At 39.7% G+C, this 19,124-nt stretch overlaps 1 long non-coding RNA gene across 1 annotated transcript; it reads right to left on the bottom strand.

Moving 5' to 3' along the window:
• Positions 1 to 4,683: 4,683 nt before the first annotated feature.
• On the bottom strand, positions 4,684 to 18,841 carry LOC124357645. Its single transcript, XR_006921958.1, has 3 exons — positions 18,827 to 18,841; positions 16,360 to 16,361; positions 4,684 to 4,875 (listed from the first exon to the last, which is right to left on the bottom strand). It is a non-coding gene; the product is annotated as an uncharacterized LOC124357645 (long non-coding RNA).
• Between the last annotated feature and the right edge of the window lie 283 nt (positions 18,842 to 19,124).

Genomic DNA, 19,124 nt, shown 5'->3' with positions numbered 1-19,124 from the left:
ACTTCAATTTTATGTCCCTATCTTCACATTGGTTTATGCTAAACGTCTAGCGTTACTGGGCATTTATCAACCACTGCCCCCCCGACACCACAACTCCATGCTGGGCAGAAATAGAGTCTATTTCTGGGGCACCCAGCCCCGGGGGCCTAAGAGTAACTGTTAAAAGTTCTAGATGTTAAAAGGAGCTGCGGTTCTTTTTTTAAAATATTACTAACATGCTTATTTGTTATTGCAACACGTTGCTGCGCTCCTTGATCGAGCGTCGATCCTTATAACGTGTGCTATGTTAGTATGTCATGCGGTTTATATATGGTCATGCATTAAAATTCTTAAATTATCGAATAATAAAATAACGTGCCTTTCAACTTTTGATTCGTGCTACAATAGTAGATAGGGACAGAGGGAATCTGGTTATCCATTCATGCGCGTCACTAATTAGATGACGAGGCATTTGGCTTTTTTTAAATTTTTTTTTAGGCTATTTGTAAGCGATTCCTCCATAGGAGTTGTATTTGTATTTTGTCTCTATCTTCTCCTCTTTTCTGGATCTTATCTTTACTTTGTTTCTTGTCTGTCTTCTATCTTTCTTTAGTTTCTAAGATTCACTTTCCATCTTTTGCAGCAGCGCGGAAGCTTGCTTTTTCGCTTACAAATGCTCTTTTTATACTTCTGTTCCAACTCTTTGTCTTATTGTCTTCTGTTCCTCTTTTACTTTCTACTCCTTTTTCTTCTTGCATGTTCTCGTGTGCTTTGCCTCTTCTGTATGAATGTGTTTTCTATTTCTTTTTGTTTTCTATCTTCTTCATCTCTTTCAGGCTCTAATTCTTCTTTCTTTTGCTTTCAGCCGTAGTCCAGGTGCCCTCTGCAGATGTCGATCGTCGTCCTGATGGCCAGCAGGGTCAAGTCTAGCAGCGACCGCCTCTCGGTGATGCCCAGCTTCTTCAGCCCGGTGACGGTGGCCTGGGGGAGGGCTCCACGGGCTCCGACGACCACGGGGATGACTTCTCCCGTCGTGGCCTGGAATTCCCTCTGGATCGTGGGGAGCAGCGGCTGGTAAGTTCTCATCTTCTTTAATGCCGCTGCGGACAGTGATGCGCCGTTCTCGTAGGGGAGGGTGACGTCGACGATGAGGACACGGTCTCGCTGGCTAACTACGAGATCCGGCCTCAGGCGATCTTCCCCGACGTTGAACTGATGCTCTCTGGCCACGGTCCATCCTCTCTTCTTGCAGGTTTCTTCAATAGCTCCCACGATCCAGTTGTGTCTCTCGATCCTCGCCCGCTGTCCCGCTGAACATTCACCGATGACGTGTCCCAGGGTCTCCGGTTTTAGACGGCACCGCCAGCACAAGGTAACGTCATTTTTGGCTGCTCTATTAATCGCTGTCCTGGTTCCAAAGGTGTTTGTCCTCAGCTTTAGGGCGTCGATGTACTGCCCCGGCCTCAAGGCGTTCTGGTTAAGGAGCCAATGGTTCCCCAACGGGTTGTTCCGGAACCAATTGACTCCCTGACCGTGGGCGTGCTGAGTTGTCCATCTCCGGAACTCCTCGTCCTTCCACTCTTGCTTGGCCACTGTCAGGTCTCTGGGTGTCGGAGAATACGGGATCCGGAGCAGTCCGGCAAGTTTCTCCACGTAGGCCGGCCAACCGCCACGCCGTCCCAGCTCCTGAAGCAGAGGATCCTCCATGGCAAGAAGTGCGGTTGCCGCTCGAAGTCCGCACAGCCGGGCCTGCTGTACCAGGTGGGGAAACCCAAGTCCTCCATCCTTCTTCCGAGTGTAGAGCAGGCTGTCGGTGGTACTCGGGTGGAGATGCAAGATCTTCACCTCCTGCTTCAGGTGAGTATCAACTCTGTTGAGTTCATTTTGTGACGGCGTGTCGATAGCCATACGGTGGGCAAAGGCTGGCACTACATACTGCATCAGTAAGGTGACCTTCTGGTGCGGCTTCAGTGACAGGCGTCGGACTCTGGTTGCTGCTTCGCAGAGAATATCCAGATGTTGGTCGTTCTGGAATCCCTTCCTAATTCCGAAGATCAGGCCTAGGTATCCGAAGGTGGAGCCGGCAGTGTAGAGCTGTAGGGGCTGCCCCTGGATGGTAAGGTCCACGGGCAGGGTCACCCAAGCATCCCCTTTCCGCTGTATGTGGAACGCCCCACACTTCGGCGCTGAAAGGCTCATCCCGACGTCTTGTAGGTAGTCTTCTGTTCTCCGAAGCAGCAGTCCCATACTCTCCTGGGTGTCGGCGAAGAGTGTCACGTCGTCAGTATACGCCATGGCTGCCAGCCTTTGGTCCCCGATGGAAAATCCTCTCCCAGACATCTGCAGCTCCTCCAGCAGCGGGTCTAACACCAGATTGAATAGAAGGGGGGAGAGTGGGTCGCCCTGCTTCACTCCCCGACGGATTGAGATGTTAACTCCGAAGTCTCCTAGGGCAGTCATGCAGCCGGCGTACATCCCGGCGATGGTCCGCTGCTGGCAAGGCGAGACCCCGTGGCCGCGAAGCACCTCCGCGATGGCGTTGTGAGATACCGTGTTAAGAGAGTCATAGTTACTCCCGCCGTTTACCCGCGCTTGCTTGAATTTCTTCACTTTGACATTCAGAGCACTGGGCAGAAATCACATTGCGTCAACACCCGTGGGGGCCATCGCAATGCTTTGTTTTAATTAGACAGTCGGATTCCCCTGGTCCGTGCCAGTTCTGAGTTGATCGTTGAACGGCGACCGCGGAGACAGGAGGCCCGTCCACGCCGGCCGCACCGGCGCCCCCCGGAGGCGACTGACACGATACGGACCCGCACGCGACCGGACAGCCAACGCCTCACAGCAAGGAAGATCCGCGTGAGGCCAAGGCGCGGGACCGAGCAGAGAATCACGACGGCGCAAACGCACGGGGACGCGATACGGCCCGAAGACCTCACACGCCACACCGCGCGCCGCAACCGCCGATCGACTCGCCCAGGCCCGGCTCCCGGCACGTCTACGCTTCCCGACCAAGCCCGATACACCCCGATCCTCAGAGCCAATCCTTGTTCCGAAGTTACGGATCAAGTTTGCCGACTTCCCTTACCTACATTATTCTATCGACTAGAGGCTCTTAACCTGCTGCGGATATGGGTACGATCCGGTGCGAACTTTCCACGTAGCCCTCTCCCGGATTTTCAAGGTCCGAGGGGAAGATCCGGCCACCGCCGCAACTGCGGTGCTCTTCGCGTTCCAAACCCTATCTCCCTGCTAAAGGATTCCAGGGAACTCGAACGCTTATAGAGAAAAGAAAACTCTCTCCGGATCTCCCGACGGCGTCTCCGGGTCTCTTTGGGTTACCCCGACGAGCACTCGATGAGGGCCCGCATTGGAACGGTTCCGCTACCGGGTTCCGGAATAGGAACCGGATTCCCTTTCGCCCAGTGGGTGCCTTCTGAGCAACGTCTGAACTCAGTCCAGTCTCGTTTTTGTCTCGGCTACCCATCGACATGGGATTTCTCCTAGGGCTTAGGGTCGACTGACTCTTGTGCAACAGCTGTTCACAAGAAACCCTTCTCCACGTCAGTCCTCAAGGTCCTCGCTCGAGTATTTGCTACTACCACGAAGATCTGCGCCGACGGCGGCTCCAGGCCGGCTCACGCCGTGACCCTTCAGTGCACACCGCCGCGACCCTCCTACTCGTCAAGGCGTAACGGCCCGGATCCCGCGAGGGGACCGCCCACTTTGCCGTTGACGGCAGAGTATAGGCACGACGCTACAGCGCCATCCATTTTCAGGGCTAGTTGCTTCGGCAGGTGAGTTTTTACACACTCCTTAGCGGATTCCGACTTCCATGGCCACCGTCCTGCTGTCTTAAGCAACCAACGCCTTTCATGGTTTCCCATGAGCGTCGTTCGGGCGCTTTAACTCTGCGTTTGGTTCATCCCACAGCGCCAGTTCTGCTTACCAAAATTGGCCCACTTGGTACTCTGGATCCGAACGCTCCGGCATCAAGAAATTGGGATACAAGCATGCCGGAGGTCTCACCCATTTAAAGTTTGAGAATAGGTTGAGGTCGTTTCGGCCCCAAGGCCTCTAATCATTCGCTTTACCGCATGAGATTCGTCCTCCGAGCACCAGCTATCCTGAGGGAAAATTCGCAGGGAACCAGCTACTAGATGGTTCGATTAGTCTTTCGCCCCTATACCCAGCTCTGACGATTTGCACGTCAGAATCGCTACGAACCTCCATCAGGGTTTCCCCTGACTTCGTCCTGGCCAGGCATAGTTCACCATCTTTCGGGTCCCAACGTGTACGCTCTGGGTGCGCCTCTCCTCGCAATGAGAACGAGACGCCCCGGGAGTGCGGGACGCCGCCACTCGGGCCGCGCATCCATCCTCCCTCGGTCTGACAAGTCAGGCCTTCAATTTCATTGCGCCTTTAGGTGTTTCAAGCACCCAAATGACTCGCGCACATGTTAGACTCCTTGGTCCGTGTTTCAAGACGGGTCGGATAAGTACCTTAAACGGACATCGCTGACCGGTGTTACAAGACCCGTCCGAGTACACGGCCGCCAACAGTTTGGCGCACCGAAGAGCCGGGCACAAGTACCGTCATCCTGGTGCGCACAAGCTTGCGGCCGGCCCGGACGCCCGATAAACGGTGGCGGTCCGACACCTGCGTTTCATACCGTCCGACGATCGGTCGGGCGACCCGGGATCCGGGAGCACGGTACGGCAGAAGCTTTCCCGCGTCCCGGGCTACCGCCGGGGCCGTCGACCGCCGTCCAACGGGTCGCGACGTCCTACTGAGGGAGAAGTGCGGCCCACCGCGGTCGGCATAACCCCCGCGAGCGCCGAGTGATCACCGAAACGACCCCGCAACGACTTGCGCCGTGCGGGCGTACGGTGCCACCTGACCCCGCGGGAGCCGACTCATGCGAGAGAGCGTGAATCTCCCCTTTCGGTGTTTAAAGTCTTTTCCGTTTACCCCTGAACGGTTTCACGTACTCTTGAACTCTCTCTTCAAAGTTCTTTTCAACTTTCCCTCACGGTACTTGTTTTCTATCGGTCTCGTGGTCATATTTAGCCTTAGATGGAGTTTACCACCTGCTTAGGGCTGCACTCTCAAGCAACCCGACTCTAAGGAGAAACCCACCCGACGCCGGCGACCGTCCTACGGGCCTGGCACCCTCTACGGGCAGTGGCCCCATTCAAGATGGACTTGAACTGGCCGCCGAACACCGGGTTAGTTGGGCCCTCCCGAACACCACATTTCCCGGCCAGCGCAGCCGGCGGGATTCGGTGCTGGGCTGTTCCCGGTTCGCTCACAGCTACTGAGGGAATCCTTGTTAGTTTCTTTTCCACCGCTTAATAATATGCTTAAATTCAGCGGGTAGACCCACCTGATCTGAGGTCGCAATCAGAGAAGCAATTTATACACTTGCGCGTGTTCACCCGCTCGCGGACACGCTCTCCGAATAGAGCGAGCCGTGGCGGGCCTCGCGGCCCCGAAAGGGACACGCGCCTCCGGTTGCGTGAGCGCAGACAACGATCCGCCGAGGTGCCAGAACACGTGTGAGCAGTTGACTAATTTCACTGTTTTAGTCGGTCACCACAGTTGAACATGGCGTGCGAGATCGAGCCGCGTCACTCACCGCCAGTCCCCTCGGGGTGAGTGACGCATATATATATATATATATATATATATATATATATATATATATATCACCCCCAGTCCCCTCGGGGTGATATATATATTTAATGGCTTGGATAAAGTGGCAGTACTCCACGTTTATATGAGCGTTAAAAGTCTTACATAGTAGCGGGGAGTATGGAACAATCCACCTATTATCTATCGTCACCATGTTGCCCCTGATTTGTAGCGTAGTGCTTCAACCGCCATTTCCTGTACTGCGCATACGATAAACTGGATACCTATCCTCTCCGGTCTGGGTATCGTTTATGAAACGGCGAGGGTATTTTTTGAGCAGACGCCGTTCTCCATGCAAGGTGCAGCTAACTTATGTTCTCTGCAGGGTCCATGTACCATATTTTTAGTTATAATGTCGTGTTGTACCGGATCAATTTGTTGATCAGGTAGCTCCGCAACTATGAGACTATGATAACTATGATAACTATCATCTGGTTGTATTTTAGTTTCTAGCCAGAACAGCAAATGACAATGAGGTAAACCGCGCTTTTGCCACTCCACACTTGCCATATAACATTTTACATTACCGAATATCTGTTCTTTGACAAATAATTTGATGAGTTTATTCATCTTTAAATGAAATACACGTGAAATTATGTCGTGACTGTCGAAAGACCGTTGTCCTGGTAGCAGCTCCGCTTTAATTTCAGGCCATTCGGGGTTACATGTAAAAGTGACAAATAAGTCAGGTATACCATAATTTCGGACGTACGTCATCGCATCCTGCGTTTTCTCGTACATGAAACGCGGAGAACCCGTAAATGACGATGGCAATATGACATGTTGACCGATATTTGATGGGTCAACATTTGCGTTATGATTTAAGGCATCTCTGAGATGAATGTAGTAATCAACCCTCAGTCTTTGTTGATTCCGAGAGATACAATTTAATCTTTCCGATATCATTTTCGCCATCATGCCAACACAATATTAACTAAATAAGTCTCTGTAATAATGTAACGGATTAAAAGAGTTAGTTCCAAACATTAATCTAAATGTATCAAATTCCATACACGAAACAGTTTTATTACGCGCAGAACCCTGCTGAGGGATAGTCAAATAATAACCGTCTTCTCCTGTCACAAACATTATAGGATACTGTAGTGGGTCATAGGACCGTTGTAGCTCAGAAACTCTTTTGAGCTGTCCGTCTCTACCGTCTAAGACTATATCTCTGGGACCTTTGTCTTCATCGACTAAGAGAACGGCTACCTCGTTTAAAGTAGGAGCATTATATCTGTCTCTATGTGCTGTCTGTGGAGTGCGATATGAATGAATAATTAACTGTAAACTACCTGAGGAGTTAAGTTATAAGTTTTGTTTAAAACTTCGTATATACACGTTATGACTATTCAAAGCTATCTGTAATTCTTGAATTAAATCCATTTTTAAGGTTGTTGCGATGCTTGATCGCAACGATAGCTGGTCTGCATCCGAAATAAAATATATTTGCAAGAACTGAGGGTTCTGGCCTGATGGTGGTAAAAGGCTACCAATGAGATGATACACCTGTCCTTCAATTTTAAAAGTAAGCATAAAATTCCCTTCCCTGATATATTTTGCGCTAAACGAAGTCATTTGAAAAAGACTATTTTATTTGCGTATGTTTGTTAAAAAATTACCAGATAATGGATGGTTATTAGTTAAAAGATTTTTTATTGGTTGTTGCGGCTCCTGAAGGTTAGGAAGACAAACCTTACCTGAAGCACAACACATACCATTAGGTTCTTTTGCCCATTTCTTGGCAGAGCAGTTAGAGCTGATCTTATTCATGACTCCGATTTGAATGGTTTGTGCATAATCAACCTGCGGATCATATCTGAATGCCAGTCTGTTGCTGTTAGCTAAAATTCGGTTGCGAACTCTATTTGTGGACAACTCTCTGCCTGAGCTCTAAGTCGTTACAAACACTCTACAATCCACTCTCTTTCGCGCAACTGAGAGGTCCTTATATTTTGTTCATGAAGACGTTGGGAACGCTCAAGCCTCGACTCTTGAGCGCGTTGCTCAGAGGTTCTCAAGCTTTGTTCGGTAAGGCGTTGCGAACGCTCGACCCTCGACTCTCGCGCGCGTAACTCGGAGGTTCTCAGACTTTGTTCGGCAAGGCGTTGCGAACGCTCGACACTTGACTCTCGTTCGCGTAAGTGAGAGGTCCTTACATTTTTTTCATGAGGACGTTGGGAACGCTCCAGCCTCGACTCTCGTGCACGAAACTCAGAGGTTCTCACATTTTGTTGTGCAAGGCGTTGCGAACGTCTTCGCAGCGGCCCGTGCAGCAGAAATCGTAATATTTTAATTTCGCCATAAAATCTAAACCAAACGTCCAATTGTAATCATTCAAAGACCAAATATTATCTACATAAACTGTGATGAAATAATTTATTTCGATAAGGATTAATAGCATGAGTAAAATAAACGCGTTTAAATCTAGTCCAAAAAAATTCAAGATTTTTAAAGAAAAAAAAGTGATTGTTGTGCCTTACTCGACATAGATAGATATAGTGTGTCGCGGACTTTTTTTGTAGAAAACTTTTCTGGTTTATTTTTTACACCTTGTTTCCAAAAACCCAAATATCTTACGGAACCCTATTTTTTCCAAAATAAAATATAGCTTATGTTACTTGTTGATAATGTAGCTTTCGAATGGTGAAAAAATTTTTTTAATCGGTCCAGTAGTTTTTGAGCCTATTCATTACAAACAAACAAACATACAAACAAAATTTTCCTCTTTATAATATTAGTGTAGATTATCACTCCATTATCCAGCTTAGTCACTAACACTAAGCTGTGAGAACATTTTATTTTAGATATTCAGCAAGGGTTATCGATAGAGATTCGTAAAAAAATTGAACAATTGATGATACATATATAATACAATATAATAAACCTGGAAAATATGTACTTTGTAGGAACACTAGCAAGCAAGAATATTAAGTGGGACCTCAAAAGGCACTCCATAACATTCATGCATCTGCTTGACACCCTTGACGTCTCATTCTTGAGTTCAATAAGAAGCAATTTCATAAGTTATTGCGTTCTCTTTATGTGGCAGTGTTGTATAAAGAATCTCAAGGAAGGCTATATATTTCTATATTTGAAGTACACCAATGTCAGTTCTGCCTTCTACATAGCACTTTTACTCGTTCTTTATTCCGTATATTAAATTCTAAAATGCAATGAGCTTTGAAAAACCAAGAATGTCTCTATTCGTGAATTGGAATATTATTTCTTATTTCAAATTACGATTTATTTAAATGATATTATCTTGTCTATAGAAAAAACTGCTGATGTGAAAAATGTATCTAAAAAATTTACTGCTTCAGTTGTTATAAAATTATTTTTTTAAGATTTCAGGATAAAATAGTCATAAGCAATGGACTGTATTATATTGTATCTATAACTAAACTAAACAAAAAAACCTAGTGAAAATTTTACACTTACACAATATCCCTTAAAATATTATTATAATTAACCAATTACAGAGGACGGTTTAGTCTATAATATGGTGGGTAGTTCAACAGCTCACGATAAAAAGTACAAAATAAAAGGAGCTACGGATAGTTAGAGATATGGTTGTTTTGTATATGGGTTGTGCCTTATACAATGCTCCGTGAACCAAGCTCACTAAAACTCGCTACTGTAATGATAATTGGCACAATCTAAAGGGTAGTGAAGGGGGCAGGGTAATGTTAACCATCCCAGTATTGCATGTGATCAACAAATTTCTAAGCGTTCCTAGGCAGTTAAGGTGGCAGTAGGTCTACGAAATCAGTAAACATCACATTTGACAGATTATCATAATTACTATAATTATCAAATAATAATGAATCAATGATAAAACTAAAAAGTCGATAAAATTGACTAGATGTATGTAAAAAGTGGCCAGCATCTCGCTAAGATGGTACCTAAAACTTGTTACACTACTTACCATTTTAATGAAGGTTCTATTCCAAAATATATAAAATTTTTTCACTTATGTTCAAGTGCATTATAACACAGGTCTATATACATATACACATGTCATGTCTAGCTTAACCTTAAAACTCTTTTCTACAGTCCATGCACTATATTTTCCTTGTATTGTTAGTGAACATGCCGCATATAATACAGGCTACAGGAAACTGCAAAATATGGAAGATTATCACATGTACTGAACTACCAGTGCAATGTGCAAAAAGTATTTAATTACTATTGTAGCCTCAATTATTATTATTAAACAAAATAAAAAATTCCACTCACCAAATTTCGAGAGTAAATCTTTGTTTTCTTAATAAATTATTTTTATTTCCCAATGTTTGATGCTATTTGTTCGGTTTTAATAATAGTTATGTTTACTATTTTTCATGTCGTGCAGTAAACTAATCAATGGTTCACAGAATAAAATAAGAGCTTTGACTTTTTATTAAGTAAAATGAAACACCCTATGGGCAGTATAAATATATACATTGAAGATAAGACTTAAAAACTAAAAAGTTTAAAGAAAAACGACATGCAATCAGTCATTTTCAATAATTTATCAAAGGCTTTTTTATTGACTATTATTCTGCATTTTTTATTATGGTAGTTATTAAATTGGCATTTTATTGTAATTAGTTTGTTTACAAATTATTTTATTCTGAATTATTCTCGTTGCAATCATATAAATAATTATTTGACTCCAGAACTACATGTATTTATATACATTTTCAGACAGTTGTGTTTATGCGTGAAGGTTACAATAACACAATTAATTGTAGTAGCTATTGAGGTTATTTCTATACTCAACACATTGATCCTAATTGGTCAAATTTAAATCAGTGTACATGAAGTTTAAAATTTCAGAAATAAAAATTAAATATTTTTTAAATACATATTATAGTTATGTTATTTTTCGATAATGTATTGGTGTGTACCTGAGATTTCTGTGGTCTTTAACTCTAACTATTTATAGAGATAATATTGTGTCCAATTTTATTTTTAAAATTTTGTCGTTAAAGGCATGGATTACATAATTTATGACACTGTATACCAAGTGAACTGTAAATGCGAGGAAATAAAACACTAATGTAACCGCCGCAGACGTCACGTCACCAGTAAAATGTTTTAGCAAACAGACGTTACTATGTTATTGACTGTAAAGTGAACTGAGCGCACATTTTTATCTACTGTGATCAATATACCTTTGCAACATTCCTAAAATTAAAAAAATTTAACTAGCACCAAACATGTTGGCGGGGGAAGTAATTAAACGTGCTACAAAATGTAAATCAATCCGGAGAGCCTAATGACGGAAAAAACAAACGACCACTATTCCGCCTGTGGCGGCACCTTTGGCAACGAATACTTATTTTTGTATTACTACTGCGAATTGTAATGTAAGGAATCAATTTGAAAGATCGATTTTTGTCGTATATGGACGAGGAATCGGTATTACAGTTTATGTTGTGCACATATTGTAAAAATTGTTTTAGCGTTTTATCTGTAGAAACACTAAAATAATAAATGCCTAATAATAAACGATTATAAAATCAAAAGAAAGGACAGCACTAATAGTTTTATGGTTGTACCTGTGCACATTTTCTGTTAAGACATGCTATAACGGAAAACAGGTCTAGTTAACGTGCTATAATGGACTGATGACAAGTCTAGTTACATTTAAAGAATAATAAATCCCCTTTGGAAGGCTAGTTGTGTGAGTGAGTGAGGACATTCCCGTGCTTTCCTTATTTATTGTATAAGGAGACGCATACAACAACGTCCTTATTATTTACAGTTTTAGCCAGTCCTTCAGGCTTCAGATTTCCGTTTCTATGACACAGTCGACAGGTCAGTAGTTTTCCACGAGATTTTTCGATTGTAAAGAGGCATCCCTAAATTGAATGATTTCTTTCAATCCGGGTAAAAGATTTATGGGGGTCGATGGAACAACGGTAATTGTGTTTATCTTTTCGTATTACTGTTGTAGACCTTTCTTTAATCGGGAAAAAAATTGTTGCAGTATATACAGGTACTTAATTTTTAATGGATGCTGCTCCTAATCTCTTTATAATTGCGTTAACCGGTGCTTGATCTGACCTTAAGGGGCTTTTACCTTTGGAGCTACATGATCCTCATCTTAACTCACCAACTTAAAAAACAGGATAAACCTCTCCAAATTTCTATATTTATTTTGAAATATCTCCCTATTGTTAAAAGCAAACACACGCAAATTATTTTTACTCAAACCTTAATACTGATATGAACAAGTACTTCATGTTTGAAGCAGAGAAGGACTATGGTAAATTATTGTACTGTGGAATATACCGCAAAGATAGTCATCTTTACCATCAATCTCGATTAGATCAATGTGAAATAGAAGAGAAATATTAAAACTTCAAGGCTTACCCGATTTACTGTTCTCTGGTGATCTATCTTACAGTTTTCCGAGCGAAATCATTGGTAGAGACGATCAATATTGTGTTAACATCTTTATGAGATAACTTTACATAGGTCTTATGTTCCTTAGTGTCCGGTTACTTTCAGATTTACAGCTGTTGCACACAAAATAATAATAATATTGAAACTCTGAGCTTTCACTCAACAGATTGTGTGACCAGCTGAGTATATGTACGGCTGGTTGTTTTGTGTTTCCATGTCAAGGAACACAAAAGAATGTGATCTTTGTATTAATTAAATGAAAGATAATTAACTTTATGTTCATCTTCGGTATTTGAGTATGTCAATTATTAAATGTAAAGGGGTTCGTAGGAGAATTTTTAGGAGATCTGATGGGGCAATATTCCTTGTACCTACACATAATACTCGTATATTTTGTGATTGATTGATCGCTGTTGAGCGCGAGTACACTTTAGTTCTCATCACATTACAATGTGTTTGCCATTTTATATTCATTGCTCCACCGTCAACATTTGAGGAACCAATTCTTATACACAATATATACAGGGTGAGTTTTTTAAAGTGATCCAATAGCTAACTTTTTAATTACACGACTTAGCACCACACTTTAAATTTGGAACTTGCTCAATTTTAAGTTTCACTCAGGGATACACTTTCAAATTTTTTGAAGATGGCCGCCATTTTCCAATATGGCGGTCAACTTTAAAATCTCTTATGGAACACACTGTATTTTATGTTGTTTTTAGATTCTACTCAACAAAATAATACATTTTTGCTTTTGAGAGTTTTTCAATATCTCTAATGGTTCAGGAGCTACGTGGACTGGAAGTTTTCATAATTTTTGCCAATATGGCGGCCAACTTTAAAATATTTTATGGAACACCCTGTATTTTATGTTGTTTTTATATTCTACACTACAAAATAAGACATTTTTGCATTTTAGAGCTTTTCTATATCTCTAATGGTTCAGGAGCTACGTGGACTGCAAGTTTTCGGATTTTTTCGGACTAATGATAAAAACTTGCAGTCCACGTAGCTCCTGAACCATTAGAGATATAGAAAAACTCTAAAATGCAAAAATGTCTTATTTTGTAGTGTAGAATATAAAAACAACATAAAATACAGGGTGTTCTATAAAATATTTTAAAGTTGGCCGCCATATTGGCAAAAATTATGAAAACTTCCAGTCCACGTAGCTCCTGAACCATTAGAGATATAGAAAAACTCTCAAAAGCAAAAATGTATTATTTTGTTGAGTAGAATCTAAAAACAACATAAAATACAGGGTGTTCCATAAGAGATTTTAAAGTTGACTGCCATATTGGAAAATGGCGGCCATCTTCGAAAAATTTGAAAGTGTATCCCTGAGTGAAACTTAAAATTGAGCAAGTTCCAAATTTAAAGTGTGGTGCTAAGTCGTGTAATTAAAAAGTTAGCTATTGGATCACGTTAAAAAAACTCACCCTGTATATATATATTTCTCAGTAAATTAATATTATATTTATCAGTAATATGAAAAGTGTTAATTTTATACAAAAACTGTTTAAGAAAGATGCAATATATTTTGTGTTATTAATACTAACTTTCACATACTCCTCTGATTTTAATACGTGTATTTTTTCAGTTACACTGTGCAAGTAGCAAGTAACTGCATAGAATTGGCCTAAGCAAATACTTAAATATATTAGTCTTTAGGTAAGCATTGTGGTAACGTGATAATTTAACACTTGAACATGTGTCATATTAACACATATAACATTTATGAATTAACACATATTACAGTACACATTTTGTTTTAGTCCCTTACCTACATCACTAGAACTTTTAATAAGTAAACACGCCCATAAAACCTAACTCAATGAAGAGAAATATGAATATATCATGTTCCAAGATATCTTTAGAAATATTTTCTGATGACTTTAAACTTTGCAAGAAACTTAATATTTTTTATGAAAATAATGAGTCATTTGAGTACATCCATCATGTCATTTGAATCTGAGTTATTGCAGCCTATCACTCATTAGTCTGACACAATGTCACCCTTTAGTGGGTAATATTTTTTTAAAGTTACCATAACCACCGAATAAAGTTTAGCTTAGGATAATTTTTTGTTGTACCTATCGTATGTGAGTAAATTGAGAAAAAAGTCATTTTTACTAAAACCGGTCTGGTTATACAAAGAATTTAAATTGTAGATTTGAAGAATAAGTAATATTGCAATCTTTGTTCTTAGTTTTGCACGGCCGGTATTTTTACTACCTATGTCTCCCGGTGCAAACCACCTCAAATAATAGATTACAAAAATAAACTCTAGAAATGTTTCTCCCTTACAATGGAAGGCCACCTTCAGCTAATACATTTTAAACCAAAACTCTGTTTGCTTCTCATCCAATTCTTTCTGTTTAAACAATGAGTTAATACATACTAGTTCATTCCTATTTGATAAAGCAATAGTATATTATGTGGTGCGACTAAAGCCCAGGCCGCCGTATGGGTGTGACCCAAGACCTGACCTATGACCTCTGTAACCTCACCTCTATAACCACACAGCTGGTTATTGCAGCTAGCCTGCAGTTCACGTTCTGACGTGCCCTGTAACGACATGAATGCATAAAATTTATGGAGTACTGCAGTATTAGAATATTTGTTTCAGAGATAAACTGATGTATCTTGACCTAAACTCTGTCTATTTTAGAGGTCAGTTTATATCTAAGCGACAAAATGAAGCAATGATTATAATCAAAATCATGCTGTCGGTTCATCGGCACAGAAAAATCTGGAATTGAAAGTACCATATGTAAACCTTGATGCTACTAGTAGTATCTTCTAATAATACGTGCCACGTACATATTTTCTCTCTCTCTCTCTCTCTCTCTCTCTCTCTCTCTCTCTCTCACACACACACACACACACACACACACACACACACACACACACACACACACACACACACACACACACACACACACACACACACACACACACACACACACACACACATATATATATATCGCGACTGGTCCAATAAATCAGCATTCAAAAAAAGCATTTATAAAAGGATTGAAATTTGTTTTAGGGTTCATTGAAACAGTCCGAATGTATTTGTAGATTATTTTGTTCTACTCTTACCCAGGGCCGTATTTAGGAATGAAATATTATGTGTTATGACATTGACATAATATGTTAAATTGTACTCAGGAATCACAGCATTATATTTGTATCTTAATGAGAACGGCGTACCTTAACCTACACAGATTTGTGTGTATTATCAGATATTTTCTACAGGTAATAAGGCATTACCTACCGCTTGTCTAATTTCCAAACAAAACGTACAGATAACCAAGTTTTAAATACTACCATTTTGAACCGCCAAATAACTATTGAAGTTACGATTTCATCATAAAAATAACACCATTGTACAGGTGCGCACATTAACAAAATAAGGTTGTGCATAGTGATCCAAAAACCCTAATATTATAGGATACTTTAAATACTGATTTTACTCCATTCACAACATTTTAACTCGGAAATTTCAAAATAAACAATGTTTTGAAATAAATTAGTTATAATCTATAGAAAACTCAAAATGGTTATTAATGATTTTAATGAACTAACTAAGACAGAGCTTATATTACACATTTATTCTCTTATTTTGTTACGTAATCTTATAAAAAATATGATAATAATGTGACATTTTTAACAGTTGCATTTAGTAATATTAATCTACATAATTTCATAAATGAAATTAATTATAAAATGTTTACCTTTTAACAAAGACTTTAAAAAAACAATTTGTGTTATATGTCTGTGAAAAATTGATCAATAGCACGACACGTGATGGAAATCAAGTAAAAAAACTAGGATTGAAGCGAATAGCATTAATCAATGAAAACATTTCAATCAACATTGTATGAACCACACACTCTCCAGGGGTGAGTGAATACTGAATAGTGGTACTGCTGACAGAATAGTTGACCGGTCAGTCATCGTGAGCTTATTGTTCAAGTTAATAGAATTCGTTTCATAGGAGGAAATATACATCATGTGTTTACTTTTGTATACTATGTGACTGAAAATAACTTATGTTTCGAAAATTTCCAATACGAACTGTTTTTAGTTCACATTTATATACAAAACGAACACGTTTTTGCGGTGCTACAAAATGACCACTTATCTCCGACTTTGCTTATTGAACACAGATACGGTTATACTCTCGGTCTTATTCAAAAATGCTTCCACCAAAAGGTAGCTCTTTAATAAATTTAATAAAATTAGAAAACTAAAAGGAGAACATAATTTAAAGTGAATAACGACTGTCAAATCTATATTGGTTTCATTGAAATTTAAACTTAACAGATCTAAACCTCTGTAAATCAAGTATTAGTTTTTTTATAACTATAATTAAAGAGATATACAGAGTGTTGCATCACGGTTTACGCTAAGAGATTAAGGGTACTAATTCTAACCTAGGATTGGGAGAGTTACATAAAATGTTTTTTTTATTTACTGTTTCTAACATAACGTATAACTACTAACTAGCACTTCCAAAAATAAGGTTTCCTCCTAAAAATATTAAACTAATTCATATGGTTCTATGCTTTCTGATATTCTGCTTTTATCCACCTTTAACAAAAATAAGGTTTTTATTTGTATGATATCTAGCACTTTTATTTGATATTTTCCTCTATTCTCTTTATAATTCAATTTGTTCGGTACTCGTTTTTGCTATTTTTAATGTTTTGTAGTCTTTCGATAATATTCCACATATTTCTTTGGCATAGTAGTTATCTTTTCTATTTACAATATTTATATAAAAACCTTTATTGCCTGTCCAGATTCTTTTGAGGTATGTTCCAGCATATTTATATACTAATACAGCTTATAGTATATACCAATCAATACACACTTATTTATTTTTATGAAATCTACCATTTTTGATATTTTCCTCTATTCTCTTTATAATTCAATTTTTTTGGTACTCTTTTTTGCTACTTTTAATGTTTTAAGGTCTTTCGATAATATTCTACATATTTCTTTGGCATAGTAGTTATCCTTTCTATTTACAATATTTATATGAAAAACCTTTCTTGCCTGTCCAGATTTTTTTGAGGTATGTTCCAGCATACTTATATACTAATACGGCTTACAGTATATACCAATCCACACTTATATACACCACGTTTACCAATACGGAGAATTCTACCAGGTGTATATAATTTCCCAATTGTCCTACCATGCCGAAATATTAACAATTCAACATTTAAAACCTGCATTTTTACATGTTTTGGTAAACTAGATATATTTCTTTTCTTTCCCAATAATCTATTTCCCTAATTACAGCTGATTATAACAGGCTACTATTTCTGTGTGTATGCAGGTTTTACAAGTTTTCCAATGAACTAATGGAACTACACTATTCGCAAATATGCCAGGCTCTTAACTAACATTTTAGTTTTTCTCGATTATAATCACAAAGTGAATTCCAAAGTATTAACCTAACTAACAGTTTTACTCTTAGAATTATCTCATAACTTAATTTACTTTTAATTAACTTAAGTGAAAATTTGTTGCTTGTTCCCAATCTATATTATTCCTAATGTTTATAAATGAAAACCATTACTCAGTTTGTGGAATGTTCCTTTTATTACAACTATATATAACTTTTATAAAATTGTAAACACGGTTATTAATGGACTGTGTATTATTATTGGAAAATTTAAGTGTTGACTTGATAGAGTACCAACAAATGTTCGGTAAAGGTTGACTTTTCACAGTTTTTTCGAATTATTTATTTGCTATTTAAAGTATTTTTTCATATTCTTAGATATTTTAATATATCTGCCTAATAAAAATTTAGGTAAGATAAAAATGTACATAACCTTGTATAAAAGCTGGACACAAAAAGCGACTTTACTTATGAGACCAGGAAGAGTATGTCCAGGTCTCTTGACGGCGCAGTGGAGCCAATTAGCTTTTTGTCTCACTTAATGCTGACAAACGTGGCGCTGAGCTTCGAAACCCACATTTGTAACTGCGCTCTAATCCATGTCTCTCTTCCTTTAAACAACTGCTATCAAAATGTAAAACGTGTTTTCCCATGATATCAAGTAATTGTAAAGTCTTTTCATTGTACATATTTTGTATTGGTAATATTTTTACTGTTTAAGTAATTACAAATATTTAGCTTCTCTCTAGTCATAATTGTGAAGTATTTCTTGGAGTTTTTATAGCTTCATAAAATAAACGCAACAGTAACGTTTTTTCCGATATCATAAAAATTAAAGTAGGGTACCAATAAACATATCTTCAAAGTAATAAGTATGGGAATTGAGGACTGCCTAAAATAATTCAAATAATATTAAACTATTCTTAAACTTTAACTATACTATATCGCTTTGTAAGAGACATCTCCGCCACCTTACCGGACCGATGTCACTTAAATCTGGGCAACCTTATGAATGTGTATTAACGGCACATCACTAACCAAAAATGTTGAGATTCTGGGTACAAGGGTAATTTGATTGGTCTAGTCTACTGTGGGGAATAACTGTTGGATTTGGTGGGGTTCTATCCCTATAAGTTTCAAGGTTCTAGCTAGCCTAGACATAAGGGTGTGCCACCCCCTGCCTGACTTGACTGAAGAGGCTAGTTCAGAGCTGGTTCTTCCGAGGGAACATGAATTGAGATTATTGCCCTAAGCTCTTCCTCATTGATCTCGACAGGAGGCAGCTTCTACCCCCCCCCACCCCTATCATACCCATCCAGAATATCATGTCACTCGGAAGCAGCACAAAGGTCCTTAAAGGACTAGGTGCAATTTCTAAGCTTCTTGCCCTAAAGCAACAATAAAAGATATATTTTCGACTTTGCAATTGCAATATGAGTAACACACTTCAAAGTTGTTACCCCTTCCAGTTCACTAACAAGTTTCGTATTGCTACACACATATATTTTTCTTAAATTACGGTATTGCAAAGTTAGTCATTATTATAAAACCACTGGTAATCATTGCAGGGCAATCAGTTTTGCCTGCAATACGGAACCAAATTTACTTACTTACAACTTACTTGTATTTA

This window comes from Homalodisca vitripennis, chromosome 3 (genome assembly GCF_021130785.1).
Source record: "Homalodisca vitripennis isolate AUS2020 chromosome 3, UT_GWSS_2.1, whole genome shotgun sequence".
In the NCBI taxonomy this organism is placed as follows: Eukaryota; Metazoa; Arthropoda; class Insecta; order Hemiptera; family Cicadellidae; genus Homalodisca; species Homalodisca vitripennis.
Note: the sequence above shows the minus strand (reverse complement) of the source record. Positions and strands in the feature narration are given on the sequence as shown.